The following is an 18,311-nucleotide window of genomic DNA, read 5'->3' as shown; positions in this document are numbered from 1 at the left end:
AGGCCGGTTCAGTGGGCATAACGTGCAGCTCGTGTTGTGAAAAAGGGTTTGTAGTTACCTCTGAAGACGTAACCTGCTGTAAACCTAGATTAGTGAGGCGTAGATATCCCACGACTCTGCATAAAAGAGTCTGTCATACAACATATTTGCTCCCTCCTCGTCCTTTGGAGTGCGTCTGTGTTGACACTGATTCCTTTCTTCTGTTTATATTCATTTTCCGTTCTCATTCAGACTCAGACTCTGTAGAACAGAAGTAGATAGAAGTTCAGGTGTTGGTGTGTGACAGGATGCAAACTAGTGTCCTGGTGAAGGTTCGACATGTCCGTCCACCTCCCCCCGACCTCCACACTCTCCTCCTCTCTACATAAAAGACATCCAGTATGGACGTACTTCCTGGGGATTGTGGGCTGTAATTGAATCATGGAGTAACATGATCAGTGTGAAAAAAAACAAAACACTGTGCATTCTTTTTGTTTTGACCTTGGAAACAGTTTCCACCATCTCTCACCTCCTCCGTTATCCTCTCCTCCTCCTCTCTGATGTATTGACAGAAGCTGGAGTTGAATATTCTGCCAGCGTTGTGTCTGGTGAGAGTGTCAGCGCATGATTTATAAGCGTTAACGTGCAGACGAGCACAAGCAGCCGCTAACATGTTGTTTACATTCAGGAGGCGTACGCGTCCGTCTCCGGCCGAACAACGCAGCTGCCGCTCATCACTCCACTTCCCATCTTACCTTTTTTATGATTTTATCATGTAGTTTATATTTGAATCACTCATTTATTAGTACTTATTTATTTTTCTAAACACCCATCCGCCTAAAAAGAAAAGCGTTTCAGTGTCACATGATGATCTAAATGCTGCTTTAGAGGTTTTTCCATCCTGAGGGAAACACTAATCCCTGCATCCCTCTACTTTTTGGCAGGATTGCCGTCGGATGGGGAGGCATGTTAATGGTAAATACTTTCACTTTAGCATCAGTATCAGCTCCTAAAAAAACCCCATATTGGTCTAATCCTAATCCACTCAGTATTATGTCTCTGGACCTTTAGGAGTCATTTGAGCTCAGATGCTAAATGAGCACAACAATTGTCCAACAATAAAATGTTGGGAAGCCTTCAGAGAAACGTACACAGCTTCTGTTGCAATCAGTGTGAGAATAAACAGGTGATTCAGATAGAAAAGGAAAACTAGATGTTGTCACTGCGCGGCTCTCTGACAGGCTGCGTCTTTATTACAGATGCTGGGTCAGCGGGCCGTCAGCCGCCGGCTGGACGCCTCACTGAGGAACCTTTTACTCTCTGACACCTGTCTGGTTAACAGACTCGGTCCACGACACACAACGTACAGCGAAGCCTCGCGGCTCTCTGTCATTCATAACGCTGGCTGCTGTGAGGTGGAGCTCCAGCCCGGGAGGTGATCTCCTGCATGTAGATGTGCTCTTCAACCCGACGGCTGGGGCGATACGTTGTGTTTTCAAAGGCAAATATTTAGACTTTATGATACTAATTTAGTCAAAAGTGAAGGGCTTTACTGAAAAGGGAAACCAGCAGGGAAATATAAAAGTTCTAATAGTATTTTTCTAATAGTAGTTTTGTATTTTTTGTTTCTAATCATCATGATGCCGTCAAAAGCTTGACTGTAGATCATCATCTCTTTCGTTTCTCTTTCGTTTCTTTGCTAAAATCTGGTCCACTGAGGAACGAATCAGACAACAAACAAGAAGAACGAGAAAACAAATCAATCATCTCCACTTCTTTGGAAGTCAAAAAGAAAGTGAACTTACCCAAAGTCGAACTCTGTTTTAAAGCAGCTGTTTCAAATGGACCGTTTTGTTCGTTTAATGGACTAAAAGGTGAACAATCATTAAGGAAAAACAAATGTAGTGAAGGAACTTTGTCTGGGTGCTCTGCCAATAAATAATCAATAATAAGTCACCACACCTCTAAAACGATTAAGGAGAAAGAGGGAGGAGGAACTTTCTGTAGTTTTTCTTGGAAACACTTTTCATCCTTACGTTTCTTCACTTGCGACCTGCGTGAAGTCACTTTTTGACCTCTTTTAGCCGCACAAGCTGCAAACTGAACAAAAATCTGAATTCTCATTCTCTGGCATCCTGCTTGTCAGATTATGAAGGATGGTGGGGAAGGTCAAGGGTCACCGTAAACACTGCAAATCATCGTCTGAGGAACATGAATTTGACCATCGGCACCAAAGTGACTCAAAAGCCTCAAGTTTGGCATTTTAGCCGTCGCCATCTTGGGGTTTTTTTGGAGCCAGAAGTGACCGTATTTGGACGAGAGGGTGGAGCTGGAGATCTGAGAACGCGAGGACGCGATGCACGCCTACCTGTACCTGGCTGTAAATGTACTTACCAGAAAAAAGGAACAGCCAAACGCTGCTACCCTGATTGACTTGCCGTGGTAGCGACTTGTCAATCACAAGGTAGCCCCGCCCTAAAGCGGACCCTAAAGCTTTATCGTCTATTTATTTTATTCTGAGACCATTAACTCATCAGGAAAATGTTTACTGAGGTCATAAATCAAGTGAGAAGTCGGGTCATTTTCTCATTGACTTCTATGCAATCGGACTTAATGGCGTTGCCCCCTGCTGGCCATTAGAAAGAGTGCAGACCTGGAGGTTGGTGCTTGTACAGAGTCTACATGTTGTAATAATTTAACAAGAGAACACAAACAACTTGTCGTCTTCTAATTGTTACCGATAATCTCAAACATTACTGTGAGATACTGGAAACAGAGCAGAGTCCCGCTGGTTCAGGTACCTCCAGTATAAACACATGGATTGGACGGGGAACCCACTGGAAGCCCTCTCAGTCTCCTCAGCGTCGACTGTTTGCAGAGCTCCATGTCGACGGTGTCTCTCTGTGTACCCAGAAATCACCGGAGCCTCAGCGGTTAGAGGATCAGGACGAGCAAACACTCAGAGATTGAGCCGCCGTCATCGGACCGGCTGCTGGTATTTTCTCTCTCCGTCACGTTGTCGGGGGAGTCGTCCTCCAGACGAACGCAAACAGTCAGCGACACATCCCACTTTGTGACAGGAATCCTGTTTTCTCAAGGATCTTCTTTTTTGAAATTTCTAACCTTTTAAAAAAAGGAGTTTTTCTGCTGCCAGCGGCTTCGTGTGCTAACAAAGTAAGTAACTTGGTTGGATTTGTTGACAATAAGAAACATACAGTAACACCACCTTTGTGGAAGTGAAGTTTGATCCAGTCTGAATGCGTATGAACATCTCATCTGTGTCTATATATCTGACAGGATGTTGCTTTTCCCAGCCACGTGGCAGCGCAGAAGACATGAACACAAACAGAAAGTGATGCCTAGAGATTAGAGATTAAAGATTACTTTTTATTCTTTACCCCCTTTACACACATTTCATTTTCCCGAAAGGAAATGTGTGTAAAGGAAATGAGTTTCAATGAAAATAAACAAAATAAAGCCTATCGCAGGCGACCTGGTTGAAAGGTTTTTAATGTTCCAGAAGGCCTGAAATCGTCCTCAATCAGACAAATACAGCAAAGACATCTCAACGGGCCTGCAGACAGAGTGCCTGGCCGACCACTGCTGCTAGAATGAGGTCTGCAGTAACTCCAGGAAGAATCAGAATGACACAGGTGTGCAGTTCCCCATCTCTCTGAAGCAACAGGTGACCTGAATAACCCTCCGATCAACTCAGAGGTATTTCAACATTCAACACATTTCAAAACGACCTGGGGGAAGGGAAACAACGACTGCTACGAGTGAACCAGGAAGTGAGCTGTGAAGGCGAGAATCTCAGCACCTGGTGGAGTAACTGTTGTCTCCATTTGACTCGACTGACTTGAGATTTCGCTCCTTAAATGTGTGAACTTGAGACTTGAAAGCAGAAACATTCAAGTCTTTTTGAATGAAGAATGAAACATAAATAAGACAGTGACAGACAGACTCCTCACCTTCAGTACTCAATCACTGGTCCTCTGTACGAACAGGACCTGCTGCATGTGAAGACAACTCGGATCACAGAGGTCAGCGCTCAGAGACTCGGGATTGGCGTTTTGTTCAAGAGGACTTGAGACTTGCGGACCCCAAAGGACTTTCTTTGACAAGACCTAGATTTGCCCCCCAGAAAGACGTCTCTGTCGCCTACAAACATCTCTTATCCTCTCAGCTACAGAGACGGCGGTTTCTGGTCCGTCCTCCTCACACAGAGCGCCACTTTGTCTAAATCCAAGATAGTCCTGTATCTGTGTCGGTAGCAGACAGGCTGTGAATCTGATCTGAGGGATAAGACTCTCTTTCCCCCCTCAGAGCTGTCTGAAGCCTCCTAATCCATCAGCAGATGCTGTGATGTGAGTCGCACGCCAGACTCTCCAATCACATCAGACACACATGCAAACCGCTGCTTGTTGCGTGAGGAGGTGAGAAACGTGTCTTTGTGTCTTTGTGTCTTCTGATTTCTACCTACAGTAACATGTTTTTAACTCTGGGGGGTCTGAATAAACTGTTAGTTCAGCTGGTAAACCAATACCGTGTCTCCTTTTGCGAAGTCACATGCAAAATCATCTTTTTAAAAGTATTAATATTCATTTCAGCATTGAAATAAAGTGTTATGGGGACTGCTCCAAAACTATCAAATGACTTCCTCCTGTCCTGATAACCTGCCAGTGAGAACATGTGGGTTTTGTATTTTATTATTATCAGTTATTTTTCATTATAAAATGAAACGAAGAGGGAGCCGCGCTGTTTGTTTCTGCAGTAAATGGCTAGAAGGTGCATTTAATCCACTTTATTTTCTACATTATGAGCGATGAGTCATTAATATTAATGTATGAGAGTCATCCCCCGTCCAGAGGACACGCTCAACAGGTAGACATTTTAGTGTCAGTGATGTTTAATAGTGGACAGGAACAACATTAGTCCCTGTGTTTCTATAAATCCTGAATTAGTCAGTTAATAATTACTGTTAACACGAGGGAACTCATCTCTGTTAATCACCCATAAAATGACACCATCAGACCTCTGCTGCACATGTGCATGCACACGAAGAGCTGCATGTCCGCGAGTCCGGCTCCCCGTCCCCGTCATTAAGAGCATCATGAAGCATCCTCGTTAAAATTCTCGTCCCGGTCTGGGTCTGTCCTCCGGGGGTGAAATCGGCGCCACACCTGTAGGAAACCTGTGGGAAGGTTAACAAAGTTAATTGTCTGATATTTAGCTGCCCTCCTGAGGGTGACGGAGGCGACTGCTAATCATCATTCACAATGTCTTCTTCACTCATTATGTATGAGGCAGAAGTCATGTGTAGTGCTGCATGGCAGAGCAGGGGCCCGCTGGGGGTGTCGACGGCATGAAATCACAGAGATCAGCCATTCTGAGCGGAAAGCTGTGCAGACGAAGTGTGTCTTCATTCTGAAAGAGCTTTGAAATTATAGACTTGAAAGAAAAACAAAGCTGAAACGCTGATTTTAAAGTCTTTCACCTGCACTTTCCTCAGTTCATTCAAATGTCTTTTTCACCCTTCACTGATTTTTCGGCCTGGTTTCGTGAGAGGTGAGAGGTCACTGTCGATCCATACAGCACAGTTACAGCTGACAGGTTACACGCACAATAAATAACGCTTTCATTCGATGTTCCAAGGTCATATTAATTGGGATTTACATGAGCCTTGTATTTACAGTGTTATCTACAGTAGATTCATGAAAAATGTAGAAAAATAGTTTTTCAACGTTTATCCTTCTGTATTTTTAGGGGGAAAATATTTCACTGTTTTACAAACAAAACATAAGATAAATATATACAGTATGACGCATTATTATAGATTAAAGTAGATAAAATGACAATAAAATGCTAGTTGACAGTTTGTCACTTTGTGTTTCCTGGTAGGAAAAACAGGAATTTCCATCTTTTCAGCTTCTCTGCAAAATTAAGGTCAAAGGTACCGCTGCAGTTTGAGTGACTGCCGCCCCCCCCCTGGATCCTGACGGGGGCCCGTCCGCTGAGGATTAAGTGACAAAGTTTGGATTGATGTGGTTGGACAGCGGGGCGGCGGGGGGGTCTTGGAGTCACCTCCACGCTCCTCATTAGGACTCGCCGTCGGAATGCAAAACGGTGAAAGTGACAGCGGCTTTAATCCTGCAGAGCGATGATGCTGAAACAGCCGCAGTGGGACAGCAGGCGGGGGCTGGACACGAGGCCCCTGTGGTCGCTGACAGACCCCCGAGTCCCTCTCTGACTTTGGCTCATGTGTCATTTACTGTCTGTGGTGTTTCACGCAGTATTTTAGAAGGAGGTGGACCACCTGAAACAAAGACCACCTCCGCTAACCTTCAAGGAAAAAGCAAATCACAATGTTCTCAGTGATTGTGGCTGCATCACGCTGCCTTTTGGATTGGGTCTAATTCCAGACCAGAAACCATCCAAATCCACGACGCAGTACAGCCGCAGGTCTTTTGAAATGAAACACGCCGGACGAGTTATATTCTTGGTCGCTGAATGATTAGAATCACAATTGTCAGGTGGCCTTTTCTCTCCCGCTGTCCTCACTTCTGTTAAGGTGGTCCCTTCTGGTTCTGGACTTCTGTCAGGTGTAATGGCCACTGCAGCCTCTAGGGGAGCCGCTTCAGACTTCAGTGTATTTTGCATATTTTCAATAATCTTTGCATGCCTCAGTCTGGTTTCGTCGCTGCATGTTTTTACAGTTTGCAATGACCCAGTTTACCCACAAGCATCACTCACATCTCATCCTCCCTCATGCTGTCCCACTCAGAGTTTTCTCTCTGTGTGTGTGTGTGAACTGGTGTATTAAGGCCTGGATTTATGCATGAGCGTGCCGACATGCTTGACTGAGCTGAGGAGATTCCTGAGATCATGCAGCTTATCCAACTGTTGCTGTAACTCGGAGCAGATTTAGATGTTCTGCACTGAATCAGTCATACAAGTTTTTGGCTTTCCAGCATTCCCCTGGAGCCCGATCTCCTCCTCCTCTACAAATCCAAGGCCTCAGGTCCCGTCTGCCTCCGCTGGCAGGGTATCTATTGATTCGCTGACAAGGACGGCAGCATCTAGACGAGACCTGTTAGTGACTGTTTAGCCATCAAAGAGGAATCAGGCTCAGACTTTTTAAAGGTGCGTTTATTGCAGGTCGCTGCTGCGATGCAGCTCACAGAGATCAGATTGAACTTCTCCCCACAAAGTTTACATCACCTCATGCAGCAATACACAACAGATAGTCTGAATAGACAAGTTTGTAGTAATTGAAGCCGCCTTTGATGCCGCGGCGGATTTGCATGTCGGTGTTCCCAATTAAACTCTCGTTGCCTGGATCTCCTCACAGGCCCGGTGTTCAATCTGTTGCAGCGTCTTTGAAATCTTACAGGAGCGTCATTTGGGATTCAGGCTGCAGTTCAAATGAATTGATGACATACTGTACCACCGCCCCCCCCCTCCCCTCTCTCATCTGAAGCCATCTGTCCCTCCCGTCTCCGTCCCCCACTGCTGCTTCCTGCATTGTGTACAGCCGTGCACACGTCCAGCAACACCGTTTGTTTGTTGCTGTGAACACCAGCGTTTCTCTGAGGGTTAGCGCTTCAGCCACAAGCTCTCACGTCTCTCCACAGCGCCTTCATACTGCACCATGTGGGACTGGAGGACAGTCAAAGTCATGAGAAGAGACGGAGGCAACGCTCAAGGTCATCGTCCTCTTTACGTAATCACCATCACTGCTAACGATAGTCGTGACCTGCAACCATTTCTGCATTATTGTCAAATGATGAAACAGCTGGTTTTCAATCTTTAACTTCTAAACATCACGTTTCTGGTGTCCTTTAAATATACTTTAAACTCATACAAAGTAAGTTTAGAATAAATGACGATGAAATGGACGACAGTGACAGCTGAACCAAGAAGAAAAGTATGTCAGCACTCAACTACCAATCAACAGTCAAAAACCCAAAGACATTCAATTTAAAATGATATAAAACAGAGAAGCTCTCCAGAAGTTGGAACCACAGGACGTCTGTTATCACCGTATTGATTGATTAACTGACTGTTTCAGCACTTCTTTAAAGTCCTTGTTTTAAAGTTGTTGTTTCTGAAGTTCTGAGAGTTTACTTCTGTTAAAAAACAGTGGATGAGTCTTCATCACTGGACTGCAGTTCATTTTTCTCCTCTTCTTCACTTCAGTAAGCTTTTCCTTCTTCCTTCTTCCTACCTGGCTGCCTTGCCCTTGGTCTGGATCAGTCCTGCCAAACCTCCTGTATGTAGGGTGTAAATTGACAGCAGGCTTTGGTTGTCATATCTAATTAGTCTCCAGGTGCCTTGCCCCCCCCATCCCACCACCATCTCTCTGTGACTTTGCTCCATTAATGCCAACCTCGGCCTCCAATTTGTTCTCACCCAGATGACTCGTCAATGAGGCTGTTTAATCGCGCCCCACATGTGCCGACAAGGGCCAAGAATTCACCCAACGAACGCCCACTCGCTCGCTCGCAGTCGCCTCTGCTGAAGGTGACGAGCATCATCTTCATTTTGTCTTAACTGACTCTCCCCTCGCCCTCCACAGTTACTGCTGCTGTGTAGAGCTCCTTATTATTTATATTCATTATAAGGCAGGTTGTTATATAACGCTTAGCTTATCTACTTTGCTTGTATTTTCAAACTATTTTCACTTTTAGGTTTTTGTGATGACCATGCGATGCGTAAAGTATCTCTAATCCAATGAGGAGCGGGACAGAGCCGCTAACGTTAGCCTAAACTGATAGCATACTAACCCCTAACCCCAGTATTAACAATGTGGAGTGATAGTATAAGTATTAAGCTAATCAGTCGGACATGCTTACGACATGTTGAATTGATTCCTGACATCTTGTGTTTTAACGAACAGTCAGGTGTCATTTATGTTTCACATGATGCAGTGACTCTTGACTGCTGTCTCTCACCACATGGGACCAAAACTCCCTTTCACAAGCTGACTCTTGGCTCTCCGTCACTGCACAAGAAGCTGCAGCTCTAAAGACTTCTCAACAAATTGACCTCATTTACCTCTTTAGCTTCATAACTAAATATTTTACTACAGTAGTCTGAGAATCAGATAGCAAGTGAATCAGCTTTTCCTGTGTCACGGCTTTCGAGAAGTCGTCTCTTCTACTTTTTTTCTCGTGTTGATCATCGGTGAGAAAAACGGAAATCTGTTCCCACGGCTGGCTGAACTAGAGCTTCATCATCTGGAGGGGTGTGCTACTGGATAGCGTGCTAAAAAGTAAAAGTGGTGGAGGAAAGTGAAATATCACTTTAATATCCCGTCCGAGCAGCTCGCTGCTCCGCCGTGATCCAGTTTGTCCATTTGATGAACAGAACTGCCCTTGCTGTCTCAGTAATCTGAGCCAGTTTGTCTGAAAGCTCTCCAAGGACCAAAGGATGCGTCTGTTTTTATGGCCCATATTTACGGAGACGCGACACAATATTTGTCCGTCTGAAACGTCGCTCCTGCCTGAGATTTACACTCGTCCTTCTCTTCGTTCTGCGGCCGCCTGCTTTGTTTCTGTGGTGGGCGACCAGCTCTGCCGCGATCCTCTCGAGGGATCAGCTGGGAACAGGGCGGTTAAATCTCTGCTAATGCGTCTTGGCATGTGTGAGACAGCGGTCGTTTCACGGCCGTGGGAATGGTGCAGATCTGCTGCATGTTCGGCATCCTCTGGATTCAACCTGAGCTTTCTTAACTCCTCTTGTTCATGCTGACTCCTAATTGGTGTTGGATGGTGTCTTTGCTCGCCAAGTAAAAGGGGGAAGAGTGGCATGGAGAGGTGGGCTGGGTGGCAGAGGAGTGTGGGAACATTTTCCCATCAGTGTCAGCTATCATTTTGAGCACAAACAGAAATCCTGAAAGAGAAAATCTAACAGAGATTATTAATTGGATTCTCCACGGTGGCGAACTGTCGTCACATTTCTATTCAAATGTTGCTTAATGTAAACAGTACTACAGTTCATTAATGCTCTAAAATTAACTGCACCTGCAAGATACATTTAATCCCATGAATGTTGGTTACATCAGGATGTGAAGAGAGGAGGTCAGTAGCACAACGATACAAGAGAAACTGTGAGATAATGGTCTCTGGCGGCCCGACCCCCAGTTTAGGAACCACTGGACTAAACTACCTGATACTTATACACTGATGCATCAGTATTAACGATCCAAAAGTGTCGTACAGTATATGCAAATATATCAGTCACAGGGGCCTGATTTTTCTGCTGAACAAGTACTTTTACTTCGGTATGACTTTGAATGCAGTACTTTTACTTGTATTTTTACATCATTGTATTGGTATATTTTACTCACGTAAATCTGATCTTCTTGGAGCAAATTGAGAATCGAAGTAAAGTCGTCATAGTTGATGTGAAAAGACTCCAGAACAAACGTTACGATCATGTTAGCATGTAGCACGCTGCACGTTCCTGTTTCATGTGTGCAGGCAACTTCAATTACTTCTACTTCAGTAAAAACAAATGTAACTTCGTGAATGTTCAGAGACAGGAAGAGGGAAGTAAAATGGAGGAAAATGTTTGAAAGAACTGCATGTTGTCAAACTCACACACACACACACACACACCAGGTTGGCATGTGTTGCTAGCTAGCTACCCCCGTCGTCTGATGAATAAACACAAATTCACCCTCTGACGTGACACATTCTTTAGATTTTGAGGGTGAAAGACTTCTTATAGTGCTGAACTGATGCTGAATATGGATGCATGGCTCACTAAATATAATATACTCTGATCAATATATTGCATTGCATTGCATCCTTCCCCCGTCCCTCCCCCCCCGGCCTCTGAGGAGAATATAATCCAGATCATTTTATTGACGCACCACAAACTGTAAATCCGTCGTCTTGTTCCGCTAACAGCCGGAGGAGGGAAGTCGTTAAGGCTGCGAGTGGCGGCTCATCGCTCCGCTAAGTGACCAAAGTCATTTAGAAAAAATGCATACTGTTTTTCCATTTACTTTTACCTAAAGGACACTCAGCAGAGGGGGGGAAGGAGGGGGCCTGAACAGTGCGTATTTGCCATGAAAGCAGAGTCCCTTTCAGTGGACCACAACAGGACCTCCACAGATCCTCTGCCGGTTCCTGATGCTGATCCGCAGGTACACAAAGTGTTTGTAGCACCTCGTGACAGATGTGAGCCTCTAATTCACTGGGAGAGTAATCAGTCTGGGATAACTAGCCGCTGCTGCTAAGTGGGATTCATTAAGGCTGTGATTGGTGTCATCACTTGGCTGAACCAGGTAGCTTCGTGCTGTAATGATCAATGCTAATGTATGTTTGGACCCCAATGCGTGCAGTAATTATGGGACAGTCGCCCAGCGCGTTATGGATGAGCACATTACTGCTCGTCATGTCCGCGTTCCTCATCCGTTCCCTCTCAGGCCTCCACACACGGAGGGAGCCCCGGCCGCGCTGCCTCGGCTCGGCCTCGGCTCGGCCTCGCTGACCCGTCGAGCCGCACCTCCTCCCGACGAGCCGCTTGGCTCAGATCAGTCGTGCAAATTGAACATGACAATGAATCAAGGGGTCCTTCAGCTGTCGTGCTGCGTCTCTGTGACGCACATGCACGGGAATTACTCCGCTGTTTTAAGCACTAGTTAGCATTCAGATCAAGACATGCGATCACTCTGTCTCACGTCGGAAAATAAGATGAAGTTTAAGAAACATTAAAGGGAAATTTTAAACCTGGGCCATATATATTATACACAAAGGTCTCTCTCTGTAGGGATCCTTCCCATAATGTTGTCAGACACTTATTCTAACAAACGCTTTTAGTGGATGTACTTGAAGTGAAGGATTACTTTGCAGCCATTGCAGCCCGTTCGTGGCTGCCAGCTGAGGCGATCCACTGGACCAATTCCATTTAGTTATTTAGACACCAACATTTGTACAAACAGGGCCCAGATTTAAACATACCAGAGCTTCCCATTAAATCTACCAAAATACTATCAACATCTGTGAATCTATCAAAGGACAAAATGACAAACTTTTTATAGGCACCTTTGGTTTTTGATTTTAGGTGAAATACAACGAGGGAAATGTAAATAATTAATTGTAATCAATTAATTAAAGCTGGAAAACAGCTGTAACTTTTTTTTGAGGTTACAACAGAAACTAGAGTCTAAAAATAAAGCTTGAAATGTGTAAAACAACCAATCATGATCAGAGCCTGGTGAAGTCCAGTTTTCTTCCTATAGAAAACAGTACAAAAAAACCCTAATAGATCTTTAATTCCTTAATAGATAATTAAGCAGATGAAGCAGCAGAAATCTCACATTTTGTACAAGAGGACAATGGTTAAAAAGAAAAGAAAATGCAAAGTTTGAAACTGACTGAGATGGAATATAATGTTTTGAGAAGACAGAAAACGCTTTGAGAACCTAAATCCATGGTTTTCTTTGTTCATGTGTTGGGGGACCCTCTCGTGGCCCTGGCGCCTGGCGAGAAGGCAGAGGGAGGACGCCGCCGTGAACGGACGTGTCTCCTCCTGGACGGGGCGGGCAGCAGACAGACGGGGCGCCGCCGGGGGCTTTGGCACTAATTGTGTGGGAGAAGAAGATTGTTTTGGCTATAATGAAGGATCTGTTCGTTAACCCTGTGACAGGCTGGGAGTTTGTCCACTCACTGTGTGCCAGCTGACTGTTGTTTAGCACTGTGCTGGAAGGGATTTCAGGCTTTACAGCTTTGATTATGTAGAAAACAGCCTTGAATAAATGCAAATGTGGCCCATGTGACCGCTGTGAACAGGGTGATACATTTCTGAAGCAATTATCACTGTTGGTGGGATTTTTTTTTTTTTTTTATCACTGTCAGCCTCTTAGATTAAATTTGAGATTCATGACGATGAAATCTCATTAGTCACATTTTTTTTCAAACTGCCACAAATCCTTCCTCCATGCATGTACACTGGGGATCATTCTTCTTCCAGGTCTGCAGCCTTGAAGGGTCGATCCATGATGGAGATGACTGTTGAAGCGGTTGCAGAGGTTCAGTGTCAAGGCTGGACAAGGAGGACACGAACATGCTGTCAGCCATATCTTCCATATCTCAACCTCTATTGGATGGATTGCCTTGATATTCATGGTCCCCAGAGGATGAATCCTACTGAGTTTGGCGATCCTCCTTTTCACCCAGCACCACCAGTCAAGTGTATAATCATCTATTGATCGAGGCACAAAGGTTAGTACGGACACACATGATCCTCAGAGGTTAAACCCTAATAACCTCCCGGATTCCTGCCTTTTTTTTTTATCTTTTGCCAACATTTCTGCTTTAAATGAAATGAAATATCTCCACAACCATTAAATGGATCGGCACAGACGTTTGTGCCGACATTCATGGTTCACAGATGACAGGTCCTGCTTACTTTGGTGATTCTGTGAGTTTTCCAGCCATCAGGTGGAAAGTTTGTGGTTCAAAGTTAAATGTCTTGACAACTACTGGATGGATTACCATTAAAGTCTTAGTTCCTAGAGGATGAATCCTAATAAAACTGGTGATTCCTTTACTCATCTGGTCAACTTTTCACTTTTTCCAATACTGACCAAACACCTGCAAAACTAAGGATATCAATTTAACATTTCCATGAACATCTATATACAAACTAAAGATATTTCAGTGCGTACCAAACGATGGATCAGTTGATTGAAGTCATCTGTAAGTTGAGTTAAGATGAGCGAGAGGAAAATATCTTGGGAGAGTCACAATTCCTGGTGCTCAACCCGCCTCTGAGATATGTTTTAAGCTCCATTTTGTGCTTCTGGTAACTCCTTCTTTCCTCCAAAGCCACTTTAACAGCGTTTACTATTGTTGTCTTTCATCTCTGTCTACTTTAGCAGAGACAGCAAAGGTTTGAAGCCCATTTTACAATTCTGTTAATTGAAGAAGAAAATCTGTCGACATCAGGTAACACCTCTGTGAGTGTTTCACCGTTAGGTAAGTCATGAAATGAACAAGAGGAGAGTCCTCCAGCAGACTGAGTGTGTAAATCTGAGGAGAAGGGCTAAACGGGGTTCTGGGATGTGCACCATGACAAGAATAAAACTAATATGAGTCTTTGGGGCTGAAAGAGACAGACTCATTTCCAGCTGATAAAATGGCCCTTCCTCCTCCTCTCGCCCTCTCAGCTGTCCTGTTTATTGCGTCACATAAAGCAGCAGAAAAAGGTCTTTCCATGAGAGCAGTGAAAGCTGCATTTTTATTGGCCATTAGTTTCTTTTTTTTTCACTCATCCACCCCCTCTGCTTGCTTGCCCTCCTCCTCCTCCTCCTCCTCCTCCCTCGGCTTCATCACCTTTGCTCCAAGTCTTTCAACCCCAGGTTCATTCCAGGAATTACCCCGGATTGATATTGTTATTTGTCCGTCTGCGTTTTCGAGTGAAATAGAGCCGACAGCCTGCCTCACCTCACCGAGCATGACAGCTCACGTCACGCTGGAGTCGTTGAGACACTTTACCTCGTGACAAAAACACAGCTGCATGACCTGAGTCATGACGTGCCACACAAATGACCAGTTTCTCATGTGCTGCCTTTTGTAACACGAGTATATGAAATCTTTCTCACGTTGAATTAAACTACTTTCTCAAAGGAATCTGTGTTGTGAATGTCAAACCCTCTCGTCTTGTAGGCTGGAGAGGTGTCTCTGAACCTTTTCTAACTCGCCCCTTTGCTGAGGGAAGTGGATGTAGTCTTGCGATTCACCAACCTCTCTGAACCCCGCCTTGTATTTGAAATCATGAACCCTTCCGTGACATCGAGCGATCTCGACTGTCCTCTTAAATGTCCTCCACCTCTGACTGAACCGCTCGGACTTCTCACATCAGCGCGCACGTAAAGAATAAAGTCATTTAATCGCCTTTCATATCTAATATAAATAACTATCAAAGTTCTATTCAAGTGCCTGCGTGGGACAATGATAAATGATGATAATGAGATTCAGGGTCGTGTCAATATTTATTCATCATCGTAATTACACTTGGAGCATCTTGTGCTTGAAAAAGCTGTAACTGATTAATGGAGTGCAGTTTTTTTTCTTCTTTTTCATCTACAGAAACTGAATTTATGTTCTCATTTGAATCAACACAAGGCCAAATATAGAGGCTAAAAGTGTTGACTCGTTCTGATGTTAATGGCGTGAGGAAGTCAAAATCTGTTGGAGAGTTGTTTCCTCGCGCTGCAGCCGTCCCCCGTCTCCTAAGAATGAGGTTTCTATACTTGTAATTTGCTTTGCCAAATGTGTTTTGGAGGAAATGTAATTGCTGCCTGGATCAGTTTTACAGATGACGTTTTTTACAAATCCAGCATCCGTACAGCTCAGGACTTTGATCAGACCAGATACCAGGCTTCAAGTCCTGTATGTTGTTAACTATTAAAACACTTGATTAAAGTTTAGAGGAATGTAGAGGTTTCAGATAAATATTGAAAAGAAAACGGACATTTGTTAAAAGTAATTTTTACTGAAAAGGTGTTTTCTCCGAAAGCCACAACAAGCTGAGACAGACCAGAGAAAACTTAAGCTCACGGGGGTGATGGAAACTGCAGAGTCGCTGTGATAACGGAGATCGATGCTTTTTTTGGTTGGAAATGTCAGAAAAGACTCAAAGGTCAATTCTTGTTTCCGTTAAGTTAATTAGCTATTGGAAGAAGGAACACATACCGAGGGTCCTCTCGTCGGTCCACGAGGAGGTAATTCTGTGAGGGCAGGATAAACCACACACCAATTTCCTGCTCTGAGATGTTTAACTTCTTCCTTCCTTTAATGAACGCAGCAAACTTCAGCTCCTCACTGAAAAAACCCAGACCTGTTTAAGACAATGTGTGCGATTTTACCTCCCTGCTCTCAACAACAGCTGGCTGAAGCTCTAACGGACTCAGCCCAGCTCGGTCTGATCAGTCCTGAGGCCCAGATAACGTCAGTAATCCCCGGTCCCTGTCCTCCAGAGACAACGTTGGTCCCAGTTCAGAGTTGGACCTTTACGGGGGTAAAACAGCGGACCTGGATTCAACTTTTAATGAAAGCAGCAGCTGTGGTTTGTGTGTGGCGGGGGGCGGGGGGCAGAGTCTGGCCTCCCCCTGGGTAATCAATTTGCAAAGGCAGATGCTCTGCAGGGCACAAACCTCTGTGGCTTACAGCAGCTGTTCTCAAATACATATCAAGGAACATTCTCTCTTCTTCCAGAATCGCTTGTTTGTCAGACAGCAGGTTTGATCACGTTTGAAATTACGCTGAAAGACTCCGAGAAGACGAAGCTCGGGATCAAAAGCTCGAGGTGATCAGACCAGAGGGGGCCGGATTCACGGAGGAACGCAGGTTTGTGCCATTGGCCTGTTATGATTTGCAGTTATTAGTCTGCCCCCTTTTCCCTTCTCTCCTTTTCTTGCAGGTGGAGCCGGAGCACTCGATATCAATTTCTCATGCAGCACCTCCAGCGTAGGACAGGTGGAGACAGATGGTGCGATGTTGGCGCCCATTCAGAAAAGTTTCCTGCCTCGTGGACACTGATGAATAGCGAAGAAAGTGTCTGCAAGTGAACGGAAGAATTCACGGCTTCTTTTGAGAGTCGAGTCGTTTGAGTTAACGGACGGATTTAATGAGCCGAGACGTTCATCGTCTCGCAGAGGGACACCTGTCTGTTTCAGGACTTTTACAGTGTTTGATTAAAATAAATCCACAATCTGATACGTTTGAAAAGCAATTATAAATCATATAAATGATTAATTGAATTAGTGTTTAAATGATGCAACAAAACATCGTCATCAGTTCAAGTTTGACTCTTTGGTAGTATATTTCTGAATGAGCTTTTTGTTTCATCTCACTGTTCATTTGACAACATCCCACCGAAGACCTAACGAAGGTCCAGCAGAGCAGCTTTAAAGGTTCCCAAACAAACACAGTTATGTTTACATTCAGTGTTTCGCACCAAACACATTGTGTGTGTCTTAATTTCTTCACTTTTACGAACAAAACAGGACTCATCAGAAAAACTCCACAGGGTGCCTTTAACCCCTGCAGTAGAATTCACACAATCTATCTCCTCTATATTCACGCCATAACTGAACCTTTTTTTGATGTTGTTTGTTTCTCTTTAGTGTCTAAAGAAGCTGTGATCTGACGTGGGGAAACTTTCGACCTTCTCACTGGTGACTTTGAAACGTTTCCACCTACTCTGCAAAAAGATGTTTTTTAAAAAAGAGATCAAAACTGAGTTAGAGGAGAGGAGTCAAGAGGGCGCGCCAAGAGGGAAGGCGTTCGCATAGAATCAGAGACCTGTAGGTTCAGCGAAGGGCAAAGTGTCAGGACACACTCAGCTGTAACAGAGCACACACACACACACACACACACACTATTTCCTATGAGAGCCTCATTCAAGAAGATGGAGATAAAATGCCATTTCCCCCGTTTCCCGATATAAAGATCCTCCACTCTTCCTCCACCTTATCGTTCTGCTGCTGTTTGAGCTCTTATAGTTTTGCTCCTCGAGCGGTCTGTTGGCCTTATCTGTCTGTTGACTGCGACAGGACGACTGCGGCGTCTCTCTCAATCAGGCCGTCACGTCTATACTGTCCTGTGTTTAGACATAAATATACCTTCACATATACATTTTGATGAGTTGATGCCCAACATCCTTCAGCTAATAAATATGACAAACTTCATGAGGCACTTTTACTTCATACATCAATGCTCTAATAGACATTTCGTGCTCTGCACACATTTCTGCTGTAAAAATAAAAACAAGGTGATAATTTGGATTTGACCGCTGAAAAGTCATTTTTACTGAAAACGTTTCATCAAAAGTTCTTAGAGAAATGATGTAATATTATATTGATAAATAGGCCCGAGGGAGTGTTTGTACAGGACATCGTGTTTAACAGTACCTTACTGTAATCTTTATCCGTCCGTATTGCTGCTTTGTGTTCAGATATTCTCTCTTTGACAGCACAGGCTTTGCCACGGGGACAGATCAGCATCTAAATTAATAAACCGTCAATGGAAGAGCTTTCTTGCGCCGAGAGGGTGAGAAAAGTATTTGCAGCTGCTGGTACGATGACGTTGTGCACGTCAGCTGCATTGGTCGACTTTGTGTGAAAGCCATGCAGGATGGAGAGTCAGACTTATTTTTCCCTTTAAACATTATACTCATAAATGTCCTGTTACCTCTTAAGTTCACCAGGAAAGTGAGCTGGATGCTGGTCTTTTGCTTTGTGTCCGTTTGTTTTTCATTGGAATTCATGGATATGTCAGTGCGTGTTATTCTCTGAAGCTCGAACTCGCTCCACT

This window comes from Enoplosus armatus, chromosome 17 (genome assembly GCF_043641665.1).
Source record: "Enoplosus armatus isolate fEnoArm2 chromosome 17, fEnoArm2.hap1, whole genome shotgun sequence".
Lineage (NCBI taxonomy): Eukaryota > Metazoa > Chordata > Actinopteri > Centrarchiformes > Enoplosidae > Enoplosus > Enoplosus armatus.
The sequence above is the reverse complement of the archived record's forward strand: the minus strand, read 5'-3'. Positions refer to the sequence as shown.